General features: G+C 40.2%; 1 protein-coding gene across 7 annotated transcripts in view; it reads right to left on the bottom strand.

Moving 5' to 3' along the window:
- The window catches only part of LOC311252029 (phospholipid-transporting ATPase ABCA1), a 175,409-nt gene that overhangs the window by 140,793 nt on the left and 19,082 nt on the right, over positions 1 to 15,534 (bottom strand). The gene's annotated exons all lie outside the window — the stretch shown is intronic.

Raw genomic sequence — 15,534 nt, 5'->3', positions numbered from 1 at the left:
AGATCTGCCGTGGCGTTTTTACACTGCTACATCAAGTATGACCTTTATTAAAAACTCTACAACTGACGGTCTGTCCTGTGACTACAGTTTATACATTGGCCTGCTGTGAGGTCCTGATCATTATCTACTACAGGGTTAGTAGACGTTTTTTAAGTCCAGTCATACAATCGAGAGTTTTGCAAACTTAGATCTGACAGTCAGAACGGACTTTTGTAATATCATTGTCCACCTTCACAACGTAGTGGGACATGTGAACAATACATTATCTTCAGCTCCAACCTCATTCATCACAGAGCTTCTTCATCCTTAAGTTAGTTACATCACTTTTCACAGTCAGCTTTGTACACATTGTTCACAGCATATACCGTTCTATCATTCTGATAATCACCTCAATTGCAAGGTTAGCAAGTGAGCTAGCCTAGCTGGCGACTAAAATGAAGAAATGCACTGTCAAGGTTGCAAGCAATGAGGTCAGAGGTTTACTGCTCGCTTTCCCAAGACACTGTAGGCTACGCTCTAAAAAACAGGCCAACGCTGGTGCTATGTTGAGTGACAAGCTAATGTGATTATCAAGATGACAAAAGCAAAACAGTAAATTCTGTTAACAATATGCACAAAGCTAACTGTGAAAAAACTTTGCTAAGGTTGGAAGGTAACGTTATAGTAGTGTTGACAGGAAGTAAACAGAAGGCAGTTTGTAGAGTGGATATGTCTGATTACATTGTAGAAAAGTAAAACAGCTAGTCGGGTGTATTTCCACACTCTGAAATACATATAAATATAATATATACAAATATACAGTACATTTCTCACACATGATACATTTGAGTATAAGGATGGACTTGACGGATGTCTTCTTGTTCAAGAATATACTAAAACATGTAACTGAAACAACTGATACATCCTGCACTTACCTGCAAACATTTGTATGTGCCATTTGCTTTATTACAGAATAAACTGTGAAAATCAAGGAGGGATATTGAATGTTCCGAAACATTCGAAGAATAAAGTTATTAACTGCTAAAATAAACAACTGGAATGGACAAGGTGTGTTACCTCACTGTGTTTAAAGCAGGCTGCAGAGCACTTCCACTGATGCTCTGTGGATACTTTAAAGATTAGAGCATGTGTATAAGGTGGTGCAGGTGGGGATGGGGATGGGCTTTATAGCCCTAGGGTAGCCCTGACAAATGTGCCACCTTTTAACGCTCCATTTCCTCTCTCTCTGTACCATCCTCCCCTCTGTGTGTTTACATTATTTACTGCTACTTCATGGATGTTTTATTTACTGTCATGGGAAAGTTGAGGCTCCCTCACTTCCAAATGGCCAAATAAGAGCTCTGATGGGCTAGGGAATTAGAGCGCCATTTGATAATCTGTTGGAGAAAATTGGTGAGGTGATAACTGGTTAAGCACACACTCTCCTGACTATCATTTTGTTTTGTTGGCAATGTCCATTTGTACTGTTGTAGAGGCCAACTGCATTGAATCATGCTGTCAGCGCAGCTGTTAAGCAGTCCATATTTCTGACATTTACAGGAGATGCTGTAGGATGAAAATGCTGCAATCACATCACCTCCTCAATGGTAGTTTTCCTTGCGGGCTCCTAATCATTATTTGCTGTAGCTTCCTCTACATGGCTAACTTCGTATATTTTAGTAAGGACATGGTGGTTATGGAACTGAACAAGGGTAAAATGGCCCTGGTCTTCACAAAGAGGTACACGCATGACCACTCTACTCCATCAATGCTTGTATAATTGAGTATGTGCTGCATTCGCTTGCGCAGCTTTCAAGCCGTGTCTCTTGAAACATGTAATGCGCGGGAGAAGGACAGCCTGGTACCACCTCCACTCTGAAATCACGTCAAGCATGAAGGGTGAAAAACATCTCTAAGAATATACCCAGCCCATACGTCAAAAATGTGTGTGTGTGCGTGAGTTGTGTCGGGATCTGAGAAAAGAGATGTGTCTGTAAAAGACGGTGCGTGTTGTGTGTACGCGTCTGTGTGTGGGGGAGTGTTGCGGAAAAAGCCCGGCTCAAGGACTCTTTTTCAATTCCACATCTAAAGAATAGATAACAAGTTACAAGAGAGGGTATGATTGTGATTTGCATTGCAGTCGCAGTGTAGCAAAACACAATGAAGACAGTCCTCTGGAGAACAAAAACCATACAGTGTGAAGAGTGTTTTCCAGATCATTTTAATCTACAACTGGGAGAGCTGAGAATAATTGGAATAAGTTCTTTTTGCCACTTTCTGGACTCGTTTTTCACAAGACTGTGGCCATCAGGCACTGGCATCAGCTTTTCACAGTATCATTAGTTCCAAAGAAAGCCCCATGAAAGGGCCAAGGAGAGGAGAAAGGGAGAGAATGGAGTGATACAAAAAAAAGGAAAAAGTATTGAGAGGGTATAAGTGCTGATGCGTGCCCGGCGTTTGGGGACTAGGGACAGCAAAGTGCATTATTTCAGCCCAGAGGATGATCGAAAGAGTAAACAGATATTTGTCATACAGCATGAGAGCAGAGGACGGCAGAGAATGTCTGCGACATCCGTTACAAGGGGGCCGCTATAGCCCTCTGAAGGGCATAATGGTCCCAGTGCTCCTTCATTCAATCTGTCTTTTTTCTCTTTCCGACTCTTTCTCTATCACGAGCTCCCCTACAATCCCACTACAGCATGACTACATACTGTACAATGCGAGTATACTCTCTCATAAGACTCAAACAAACAAAGAAGCAAATATAGTAAATAAAAAAGAAAGAAAATGTAGTGCAAGGTGCAAACATTGAAATATTCATCAGAAGATGATATGAAAAATATATATTTTTTTCTTTTTCAAAGATAGCTTTGAAAAGTTTATAGCAACCTGCTCACTCTGTCACAGAGGACCAAGGTTGTTACAGTGGATTCTACTGGCTACCCAGAATCATAAAAGATATCTGAACAACTATAGTAAAGTTTCAGTCCACTCCATAATCTGCTTCTTCCTCTGTTTATTCATTCGCTCGGTATTCTATTACAATCTTTTTATTTCTAAGTGCACAGTTCACACTTCTGTTTGTTGTTTTATGAGCATGTGAATCACAAACTCCATGACCCTGGACACGAGTTGCTTATATCACCAGTCACGCCCTCTCTGGTCCGAGACTGGTGATATAAGTCTGCAGTATGTTTGCCATTAATTGCTACAACAAAAGGCAACAGCTTCCTTCTTTTCTTGTCTGATTCAGTTTTAGTTGTTTTTCAACCACAACCTCAGCTAGTGGTACCCGTTAGCCCAGGTCCATGGGGCTTCTACAGTATGCGCTGCACTAACAGCCAGTGGTAGCTTAAATCTTACTTTACTGTATACTGGCTATCAGCACCCTTTTCTCCCTAGGGCGCCTCTCTTGCTTGCCCCTGTTCCAGCCACCTAGCTGATAGGGAAGAGAGTTTATTGACCCAAAGATGGATCTTGATTATCTTGCAGACCCTCACAACGAATTCTCAGCAATGGGAGCGCAGAGTTGAGTTCACTAATTGTTTTTTTGGCAGAATTTCATCTTATAGCTCGGCCTCAGCTGCTACCTACATGCCCTCACAGAGCAGCAATGCAAGCTTTTAAAAAATGGCAACATGGCCACGCTGCTTACACAAAGCACAATATTAGATATTATGAATGATCCAACGACCTGACTTCAGACCTAAATTATAAGTAATTCCAGACTCCTGCTTTTTTACCTCTTCATGTGCTACAAAAACAATTTGCAGCTTAAATACATTAAATATTTCTCTAAAATGTGCCTTGCTTAAACAGATGTCTTAATCCTGGAGGCACAGTAGGATTATTATAATGCCACCGTGCCCCCAAAGTACGCACTGAGTGACAGTGTACATGCGAAACAGTATCTGCATGAGTACTGCAGCACAAACCATCAAGCTAACCTGCTGTTTCCTGTTCCTGTTTCCTTCTGTCACTAATTCAACCTTTTTCTCTCCAAAATAGTCCCTTTAATCACAGAGACTTTAAGCTGTGATACTGGAGTCTGTCAAAATGATATCACAGATATTAAGTCAGTCATTACAGGTAATTAGTTTTGGAGAGGCAATATTTCTAAGCTCAGGTAGCTGTGTTTCCTGGGGCAACCTGTCAATCACTTTTAGCAGCTAATTACTCATTCATTAGAAACAAATGAAAATGATAAATAAAAAAGAAAGAAGGATAAATGTTAGCACTTAATGAACCATTAAGACATGTCATTCAAGAAGACTTCCTTTTGCGCATACAGTAAACAGTAAAAAAGATAAAGCTATCTGTGGTGCCTCTTTACTACTTGTTACATCAGTTACAGGCTCAGTGTAAATCATTAGCATTCCGGTAATGTTGCTCAGCCCGGGCTGAAGTTCACTGTCTTTCCCCTCTGACTCAGCAAACAAACCAACAATATTAGCACGTTCAGATTCCCAACCACTGGAACAAAACCCTCAACAATAAGCGCTTAATTTTCTTGCGTTATTGTCTAACACAAAAAAGGTATCCATTGAAATCCTTTAATTCCTCCTCAGCCACTTTATTTCCATTTTAAAAAAGCAGCCTGCCAGGAGGGCAGTTTATTAAATGCTTTCAAATAAGATAAGCAGTTCTCAGGGCACTCCATTTGATCCTCTGCAGACAAGACAGGCGGAGGAAAACAGAGACAAGTGTATGGATACCCAGGCCTGAGCCCGAGCTAGCCTCGGGAGTAGAGCGCAAGCTACAACAACAACAACAGCAGCAGAAGAAAAGACAGCATCGCAGGAGGCCCGGCTACAAAACATGTGTCCTGTTAGAGAAAACAAACTGTCAAAAAAAACCAACCTACCTCTGAGCTGTTTGCTCTTCAGCCATCAGCACATCGTAGGGCCTAGAGATGGATTTGACCAGTTTCAACTGCCTGCCCTTATGACTTATGCAAAAAGCAATATTTTTACCATCTCTCTCTCTCTCTCTCACACACACACACGTTCCCTGCCTACCTCTACCTCCAGCCATCCCCTTTTACCCAGAGTCATAAAGTATGCAAATGACCTCTGCTGGGCCTGTCGTAGTGACTGTAGCCACAGTAATAGCACAGCCAGGCAGCACACAGGTGGTGTACATTACACAGCATGTTCCCTGAAGCTAAGCCCGGTAGCAGAACACATATGTCCACTTCTTGTAGCCTTGTCTGAGTCACCTGATGAGGCGAGGAGGGCGAACAGGGAGCATTGCCCTACATTTCTCTGGCCTTGTTTTTTGTATTCACGGGCCGTGGTAAGTTTGTCTCGTAGGAAACTTTGAAATTTAGTCACCTGTTGACTTGGCACAAATTATTCATGAGCTAATTAGTCCTAAAGCTCATCTTGTTTATTTTTTTGTTTTTTTAATAAGTGAAGCGTCAATTAGAGATGTTAGAGACCAGATGGGATCATGGGATGCACATTTATTTACTGTGAGACAGCGCCGGCCTAGAAATGTTGACGATGTTGTTGATGATCACCTAAACGTGTCACAAGAGGAGAGCAGCTAAGTGCAGTGACTGTAGGGTTTTATAGCATCTATATAATTTGGTAACAAGGGGGCTAGGAGTTTATTATGCTAGGTGATAAAGAATAATACCAGAGGTGCACAGGGAGCATATAATTATGTAGATGAGATGGGTGTTTAGACAGGAAATAAACAGAAGCCTCACACTGGATGTAATTTTCGTGTTCATGAAGAAATGTGTCACTGGAAAGTTAAAGCAGTGCTATTACATAAAGTTCTGCAATTCATCGTTCCAATTAACAAAAACAACACTACATTCCATTAACATTCCTGTAATTCGTGTGAAGAGACATTTCAGTTGAGAGAAATTCTATCAAAAGAAAATCGGTTGCCAACTATTTTGAAAATCGTTAAAGCGCTCCAGTCATATTTGGAAAATGTGTCAAGACTTTTGCTGGTTCAAGCTTCTTAAAAGGCGAGCATTAACTGCTTTTTTTGTCTTTTATGATGGTAAATGAAGAGTCTTTGGGGTTTGGACCGCTGTTTGGGCAAAAAAGCAGTTTGAAGATGCCACTTTGGGCGCTGCGAACACTTTCACAAACATTTTTTTACCTCTTATAAACTAAATGATTCATTCATTAATCAGGAAAATAATTGGGGGATTGAACAATAATGAAAATAATTGTTAGTTGCAGCCTTATTATGAAATTCCTTAATAAGATTTGAAAATACCAGCTTGACTTTTAAGTACAGTGGGCCAATAGAGAACTCTAAAAGCTGACTAATTATGTCAATTCCTTCGTGATTGTGATCAAACTCTCCTGCTCCAGTGCTCTTGCAAACTACGAGAGAAAACTTTTCTGTCCCTCACAATCACTGAGAGGGGTCACTGTGACTTGGTCATGTGGTGCGGGTCCACACTCACAATTCGTTACACACGCTCACACTCATGGTACGCAGGTGAAACCTCCACTGCCCAAAAGTAATTGCTTCGACTAATGAAGTGCTGCCGCTCAAAGGTGCCAACGCGCTGGAGTACACCTGCTGTTCCCAGGTCAGAAAACCCTGTATTAGTCCAGCCGTACTAATGAAAAACAAAGTGAACATTTGCAAAAGCACTACCTCGTGATTTATTCCTCGCATACCTTAAGGAACAAATGATAATGGGAACGCAACCCTGAACCTGACAAGAAGAAAAGTGCCGCATGCTGAGGAGCTAGAGGAGCATACAGTGGGAAAGCTATAATGAAAGCAAATATTCAGAGTAACAAATAGTTAATTTAACAGCTTCCATCTCTGAGGGGCTCAATGTCAGTACATTATTTACTGTATTTGGGATATGATTTCTTATTCTAAAGAGGAGAGCAGAAAACTGAAATAATTTACAAGCTGAAACTGTGAAGGATCAAGTGTTGCTGCAGAGGAGACGCATGGTAAAATGAACTTCCACATTTGGATCAAACATCGTATTCTTTATCCACTCAAAAGAATGTGAGATTCAAATAAATCAGGGAGAAAAAACTGCTTATTTTACATTGCACTATACTTACATAATCAAACAAAGCTACCCAGAATGCCCACTGGCATTAGGTTTAACACCCTCGTTGCCATCTCACCAGTCAAATCATTACAGAGCACTAATATTTGCTGTGATCTAGGGAAGTAAAAACATTCCCTTACACTCGAACGAGAGCTTCTTTGCAATCTTTGCTGATTTTATTGCCTGCTCAGGGGAACTCAAGTACAGCAAAGTTCACTGACTTATTTATGTGCATCAAAGTTCAAGCTGGCACTATTACTTGGTTAGACCCTTGCGTGCCTGCATTTCAATCAAATTTTAAAAAAGCAACTTTAAAGAAATGATCATAGATGAATACCCAAGTAGGAAAAGTCAATATCCCAGGCTGCTCGCTGAGGCCAAGCCAGATCTAACCCTGAGTCCGTGCTAGCTAGCTGGCTGGTTTCCTCCTGCCCTTATTCTCAAAAAATTCTCTCTCCCTGTTGATGAGGTGAGGAGTAAACACGCAGGTGCTTGTTAACCGTGTTCATCCGGACAAACTAGACAGCTGATGGACACCAGGCAGGGATAAGCATTAGACAGCCCTATAGGGTCACAGCTGGCATGTTGGCTTTCCATTCTGTGTTATGTCTTCCTCTTAGCAGGTGGAGAGTTGTCCTGGGGAAACAGAAAACCAGAGAAGTTGAGGAAAACAAATAACAGCCTTCGTCGACAGATGCTGTTGCCTCTTCCTGACTGCCGGCCATGGGTACAATTGTGTTTGTTTTGACTTCAGCCAGCACAGCCCACACAGATTGTGCAGAGGAAGAACACTTAAAAAAAAAAAAAAACAACAACAGGAAAAAAAACTGCAGTCTATATTGACATCACCACTGTATGGACTGCAGTGAGAACATGGTGTGAGAAAAACAACACCTTGAGATGTGAGCTCATAAGGCCAGGAGATTGAAGTAGCAGTGTTCCAGCACTTCTTAGCCAATTTTATAAGACTCCAAAGATAAACTTGGTAAATTTCTCTTTGTTATTAGACGAAAAATACTGTAAAAGCCTGATTAAAGGTTGATCAGGACTGAGCGACTGCCAGACAAAGCTACCTTCAGTCCCTTGTAGTGCTGCATTTAGCCCAGTTCAACAAATAATAAGGTGCGTGCCGACATCCCCACCTCATTCACCACAACAGGTAGCTGCTATGCGCAGGTGGTTCGACATAACCAATGCTAAGTGGTCCGTGGGCATTTAAAATGAGCAAAAGAATGGATTCTGAATCTATGTATTTACATGTAACTTGTAGACTAATTCAGATTTGTTGCGGTAACATTACTGTGAGGAACGTTGCAAATCCGAAATGCCTACACATATTACTTCTCCAATGGCCAGAATAAATAAATGTTGGCAATGTACGTCCCTTTTGTTGCTTATTTACGTTCCTTTAGGTACATTTTCAATTCTATCCTGTGACAGTGCTGTGCTTATGCTCCAGTTACATTTGAGCACCAGATGAAGCCACTTGCTGAGTAGATAGCTTCTGTTAAACAGTAGAAGCAGAAGTCTGACTAAACTCCGCCTCTGCTAACTGTGGGTGCTACTGCTGTGTTTGGGGAACTGGCCCTAACAAATTATAGAGGGAACAAAAATATGATTTTTCTCCTCTCTGCATATGGACAGCCTATGATAAATGGGCTAATAGTCCGCCAGGCCACAGCCAGGTGTGACACCTGCTGCCACACTGGCATAGAGAACCACAGAAACAACTGCGCCAACCCAGCTATTTGCCAGCATATTGATGGGGCCAAAGTCAGCAATGGTATCATCTGCAGTAGTTGGTGCTGCTCCATCGGTTTGGCTTGCTGGGCCAATCACTTGTATTGGTGAAGACTTCTATCAGACTAAAATGTGTTAACAAGTCTTTTGGGATCCTGGGTGCAATTCTGACTAAGTCAAAGAGTTTTACCAAAAGCTGGGTCGGATGTTATTGACATTTGGACAGATGGCCTTGATGCTTGCATTGACTCAAGCACAACGCAGTGCTGTATACTTTAACATACATTTTACATTGATTAGGCTTATTCCAGTTTGTTTTCCTAAGTTCCTAAGTTTCCTAAGTTCTTACAAAGTGCTGAGTTACCTTAACATGAAACCCCTTTGGTAAATACAAATGTGTTTGATCCTTAAAGATTACTGATTTACAAGTCATCAGGGGCGGACTTGTAAACATAGGGTTACTGACCTGTGCGCTGAAGAACACTTTTAAAGAGGGAGTATTTGTGCTATCGTCTATGATGCTGCTCCAAACATTTAACTCTGAGAAGCATTTCCCAAATGTGACACACCATGCTGTTTTACAGTCTTCATTTTCAAAGCAGGGAAGAGACAGTCCGACATTTGCAGCAAAGATAAAAGAAGCACTAATGAGAATTTTTGCCTTTTTTGTTTTTTATCTGTGTCCCTAATGGAGATATACGCTTTACTTCAGTGTTAAACTGTGTGCCTGTGTTATCTGCAAATACCTAATTTTCAGTCTATAAAAGCAAAATTTAAAACTAACAGGTAACTCAAGAAGAAAACACAATAAATAAGGTGATATTTTCATTTAAATCCAAATGAGAAGCAGTCTAGACAATCAGGTTTCAAAGAATGACTGAGAACATTTGACAGGGCACATCGAGCTCTCATTTTCACAGCAATCAAACTGCTTGTGGATGCTAATCTCTATTCCCCATTCACACAGTCAGTCTCAAGAATGCTAATATTAAGATGTACACATTATGTATACTGATGTTATATGTGCCGAAATATTCCCCCCCTTCTTTTCTTAAATGCTTCACACATCAGATATACAAACAGCTTGCATACTTGGAAATAATATTATCACTACACTTATCCTCGAAGCTTATCTAAATACAGCGTCTGCCATATAGAGCTTGCCTTAAAAAGCTGTGTATGCTCCCGGCAGGTGAGATCTCAGGCCTCTAAGACTGACCCCACATACAAATTCCCTTCCCTTCTACAGGCCCAGCTTGACCATTCCACAAGTCATTATCTGGGAGAGTCGCACAGATTTTGGGCATCATCCAGCCCGATGTATGGCCCTGGTTATCTTTTACTGTGAAAAGGTTCAAGATTTAATCGGTTGGAGTGTAGCTGCAGAGTAGTCAAGGAGTAGTTCAGATGTGCAATGTCAAACAAGTAAAAAATCATCTGCAAACTGAGTGGAATCAAGTGACTTGAGCACACAATGTTTTGCTAGTCCCTATCTTTTTCTCAAGTGGGAAAACAAATGGATCAATTTGTAACTTTCTTTGTAAAAAATAAAAAACATATCTTAAGAGGTACAATTTTCAAATTTTAAGGAAGATGGAGCCTGACATTCACATTCAAATCAAAGTTATTTGGTAGTTAGGGACTTCACTGGCAATGCTCAGCCTCCTTTTGACTTCACTTTTGTACGTTAGAAAGAAAAGCAGCAGCTGCTTAAACAGTAGCACTTAAGGGTGGGTAACGCCGTGCTCAGAATGCTCCAGCTTTGTGACTGCATTAGAAAGGTGTAACTTAAATGTATGTTTTAAATTCATTTGATTTGTCAAGTCAGAGGGGATCGACATTCATTATCAACTCACAATACACATCATGGGGCCTCAGGAAAGACCACAGAGGAGATTCAACACTATCCTGACACGGTGCTAAATATATATTATAATATATATATATATATATATATATATATATATATATTATAAGCCTCACAAATGTAGCATTTATTGAAGGGCCGCTGTATTGGATTGCTTTATTTTGCGCTGAATGTTTCAGTTATGTCCATCTGCTGTGTGTCCACCTCCAGTGACATTGCCAACAATGTGGATGTGCTTGCAAATCATTTCTTTCCAAGGCGAAATAAAAATAACAACTGATTGCGTATTGATTACTGCCAACTGAAACAATTACAGGCAAAGCATCTTGTCGCTGATCTCGCTTCTCTGCGCTTGGAACTCATTGTGACTTGTAAAGATAACGGGACCCTTTTTGAGTGTTTTCAAAGGACCTTATAAATTTGGAGGGATGAAGTCACTGGGCGTTTTGCACTCCAGACCCTTATTAAAAGTATAAATGGTGTTGGGCATGCATTGAAGCATGTCTGAACAGAGGAAACTGTCAAAAGTTTTCCACCAGCACACAAAGGCAGTCTTGGTCTGGAGAAGTAATTATTTGCCCCTGACGGCCACGTATCTGAAGCCTCCATAAAGAGTTGCCTGAGTGATGCTTATACCTGCTGTCTCAAAGAGATCAACCAGCGTTTGGCTCAAATAAACCTCACCGGGACAATAAAAAAACAGTCTTTGTCACATTGTCAGCTGTCACTGTATGTCAATGAGAAAAGCCATACTGCGTGCTCAGAGACAAAACCAAAAAAGCTCTCTAATATTGCAAATATCAAGGGTGCAGACAGGAAAAGAGGCAAGTAATGGAATTTCAGTCGTCTATTGGTTAGGGACACCTCACAAATCGACGCATTTGTGGTTTCTATCTTTCTTTTTCTTCGTTTATTCTCATCTATTGTGTGAGGGACTTGGTTCAATATCTAATTATGTTACCAAACCTGATAAAAAAAAATAGGTATCCTGGGCTTGGAAGATGGAGGAGGGGTGAACAATGGATAGTCTGATAACTGACACTATGGAAAACATATATAGGTTCTTCCATTATTCAGCATAAAACATACTCACAAGTAGACAATTCATACCAAGTTATTCTGATTATATTGAATCTGAATCTATTTTAAAGGGCAGAATCTCCTGACGGCCTTATTTTGTAAACTGTACACAACTCTGAAATTGACATTATTTATCATACTGTAAAGCCTTCACAGTGAATTAGTGTTTTAATTTGGTGAGTAGTGTGCTTTGCCCACTGTTTATGGTTCCGCTTCAAAGCAAATGGCAGGGTGCTAATGGTAGGCCACGCTCTCGGAGTAAGCACTCCACCAACTCAGACACAAACGGACACGTATTAATGTCAATTAGTACAACAGTCAAATCAGATGTTAACTTGCTTCTTCACAATTTTTTTTTAGAAGTGAGGGGTAATGATAAGATAAGAAAATGATTTAGTGTTTCAGTGGTAACATGTTTTATTTTAGGGTTAGGGCTGTCATGGACTGCTGCATCAGCTGCTAACACTGACAGAAGGTGAAAGAAACTTCATTGTGAAAGTCTTTAAAATATTCATCTTCAGTCAATTTAGGACCTTTACTTAAACACATAATAGGAGTGGAGAGAAGTCAATTACTTTTTAACATTTAACAGCTTTAACAGCAAGGTGTAGAAATTTGAGGTTTTGGGGTCACAGCCACTAAAAAAAAACAACTTTGGTTTCCATCCCGGTCCATTCATGCCAGCCCTGCTTTCCTGTCCAGTTAAAGGCAAAAGCCTAAAAAAATAAAGTAAATGATTTGTCATATTGCAGTTTGCCTTAGTCTCTCCTTGTACATCATTCTGACAGACAGGGTCACAAAAATTCTGTCGCAATCTATTATTACCTGTCATATTTATTGATAATCAGACATAGCCAATTTGCTCGCTCTGTAGCTCCTCCCGGTTATTGAAAATTATCAATATTACTTGCTTGTCCATCATCCACAAAATCAATTCCTCTTTTGTTTACCACGTTAATTCACCAAATCACAATTGTCTGGATTTCTAAAAAGAAAAAATACCCAAGAGTCTCAGCTGCTTTGACATTTTGCAAAAGCTAGGCTAAGAATGCGATGGTTAAACCTGCTTGATATCAAAAACATGACGAGACAATAGCTGTCTAATGTGAACACTCACCACCAACTGGACAGTGGGGTGTACTTCAGGTGGCCTACATGTGGTTACTGACAGTGTTGTGAGTGAAAATAGTATTCCAATTAGTCAAAATTATCGACGTCCTTCAGATTTTTCCACCATCAAAAAAAATGAATTTAATGAAGGGAAATACTTGATTAACCAGAACTCTGATGTTGCATCTTTAATCAAAAAATGCTGAAAATTGTCCATGTTGGTCTAATCTGTGCTTGGTTGTAAAAAATAAATAAATAAATTAATAAATACATCTTTTTATACATTGTTGGATAATGCTCTCCAGCTCACAGGACTTTCTGATAATGAATACAATTAACTTTTCTGTGCACACCCGATGTATTATAGAAGGCATCTTGCGCCACATTCACAAGACAGCAGTGTATTAATCTAAAAAAAGATATGGCTTTCAATTATAATTTCTTGCGCATAAGGAAATTAAATGTGCCCCGCAGACAAATTAAGTAACAAATAATGTGGATCAATTTCAAACTGTAGCAAAGAACAAAGCATACAAGCATATAATATTCAGTGTTTTCTTTCCACACAGCTTCAGTTGTTGCTGTGGTTGGATTTGCCTGGAGGGTGCTTGAGCTCTTGAGTTTAGCCTTGATAAAAGGTCATATGATTAAGATATCAAAAGTGGGAATTCGGTGATCAGCACATCACACAGCAGCACAGCAACATGTTTTAATTTCATCCTTTGCCCCGGTATGAACTGCACTATGCAGCAGCAAACGAAGCACAACAAAAGGGTTGAAAATTCAATTTCTGTTTAGAGCAAAGCCATTTTAAAATTCATTTAATTTTCAAGCATTTTTGAATGTTAGATTTTACAGCAATATCATCCTTATTTTTGTTTTGAGGCTTACAGGAGAGATTTGCTCCTTCATAAATGAGTGTGAGAGATAATAATTCCCACCATCTTCTTGGTAAACAGCACCATATAGGCTGGCTACCAAAAAATCCTAGGTATTTTATTGTAAGATTATTGTAAAATGTTTTGCTTTTAACACGGTATGCCATTTTTGAATGCAAAAGATTTACACTGAGGATGTTATGAGGGAGCAAGGGATCATGGGAGTTGTTTTATTCATTGTTAAACAACCGCCATTGCCTATTAAAATCTGTCTTACATGAGTCAGGCAGAAATGTTCTCAGACAAGGTAATGTATCCAAGTTTGATTTCATCTATGTTTACTCCGGATCATCAATGTCCTTCCTCACTATCTGACGTATGACCGAAGGTTTACCCTTGTGTGACAGCTAAAGGTGACCAAATAAAACGCACTGTTGCCTTGAATAAAATTACAGATTTCTCTGGGTTAAAACATTATTAGAAATGTTAGCTTTCAGTAAGCGTACAACTCAACAAAATACATAACAAACGTCTAGTCGGTTTTAGACATTTGAATGTGGACATGTTAGATAATATTATACCATTTTTCCATACAGGAGTCCCATATTCGATTGCCAAAAAATGCCATCTTACTCAGACATGTGAACCAAGATCTGCTCAGGTTGGGGGTGTAAAAGAAAGACTGGAGATGCAGTGAAAGAGACCTGGATGCAAATAGGCTGTTAACTCATCACAAAAAGCAATACAATCGCCATGTTCCCCGACCTATTCTTTACACAACGTGGCCAGGGTAACACAAACACAGATGTTATAAACCGATCCCAGTGTGGTGTTGCAGCCTTAAGCTCGTGGTGGAAATACAGGAAATTGACTTGTATCTCTTCATGCTGTATTTGAGAACAAGAGGTAGCTCTGATTCACCTTGCTGCATGAGGGAAAACAGTCGATAAAAGGTGGATAAACTGGCTGGAGGAGGGTTGCACAAGCAGCATTGGGCTCTTAATAAAGACCAACACAGGAACACACTGGATGGAGCAGCATCTGCATGCATAGCCTTTACCTTACACTTCACAGAACAGTACATTCAAGCAGGGTACACCTGACTTCAAAGGTACCAGATATGTCATTCCCTGTCATGTAAATATATGGTACATCTGCAATGCACCACAGCTCTATACTGCACCAGCAAAAGAGTTAAAGCATTATGACATCTAAAAAGAGTGGATTTTCTTCAATTCACTCATTCACTTTAGTGAAAAACACACTGCAAGAAGATCAGATCGCAACAGCATAACACTTTTCATGTAGGCAATTTTATAGCATCATGTTAAGCTATAAAAAAAAATCTTTGGAAGGTTCGTAAACTGCCATAAAAGTGTGGAGCAAAAGGTCAACACAATATATTTTTATCTTCCATTAGGCACTCTTCAGTTTCTCTCTTGACATATTTTTATCTACTCTTTCAAACTGTATGGCTCTGGGTGACAATGGATTTCTAAAAGGTTTGACCTTGGATCCACACCTTGAGTGCAGACGGCTCAGGCGGATCCAAATTGCTCTCTGTTCAAAGCCTGATTGGCATTTCAAAAAACAGTCCATCGATTTGCTCAGGTTATTTCCTCCATTGTGACACGCTCCTCGGGCTGTTATCCCAGCAGGAAGTTGACTCGCGGCTCGGTGTAAAGAGCAGGCAGTGAGAGCTGGCTAAAACCACGTAACCAGCAAAGCTTGAACTAAAACAGCAGTAGTGGACACATGCTGACCACGAAATGGAGCTGTATACAAACACAGGCTGAACTGCACCTATGCATCTATGTACCTGACAATTAAGA

Source organism: Pagrus pagrus, assembly GCF_965226575.1.
Source record: "Pagrus pagrus genome assembly, chromosome: 22".
NCBI lineage: Eukaryota > Metazoa > Chordata > Actinopteri > Spariformes > Sparidae > Pagrus > Pagrus pagrus.
The sequence above is the reverse complement of the archived record's forward strand: the minus strand, read 5'-3'. Positions and strand labels throughout refer to the sequence as shown.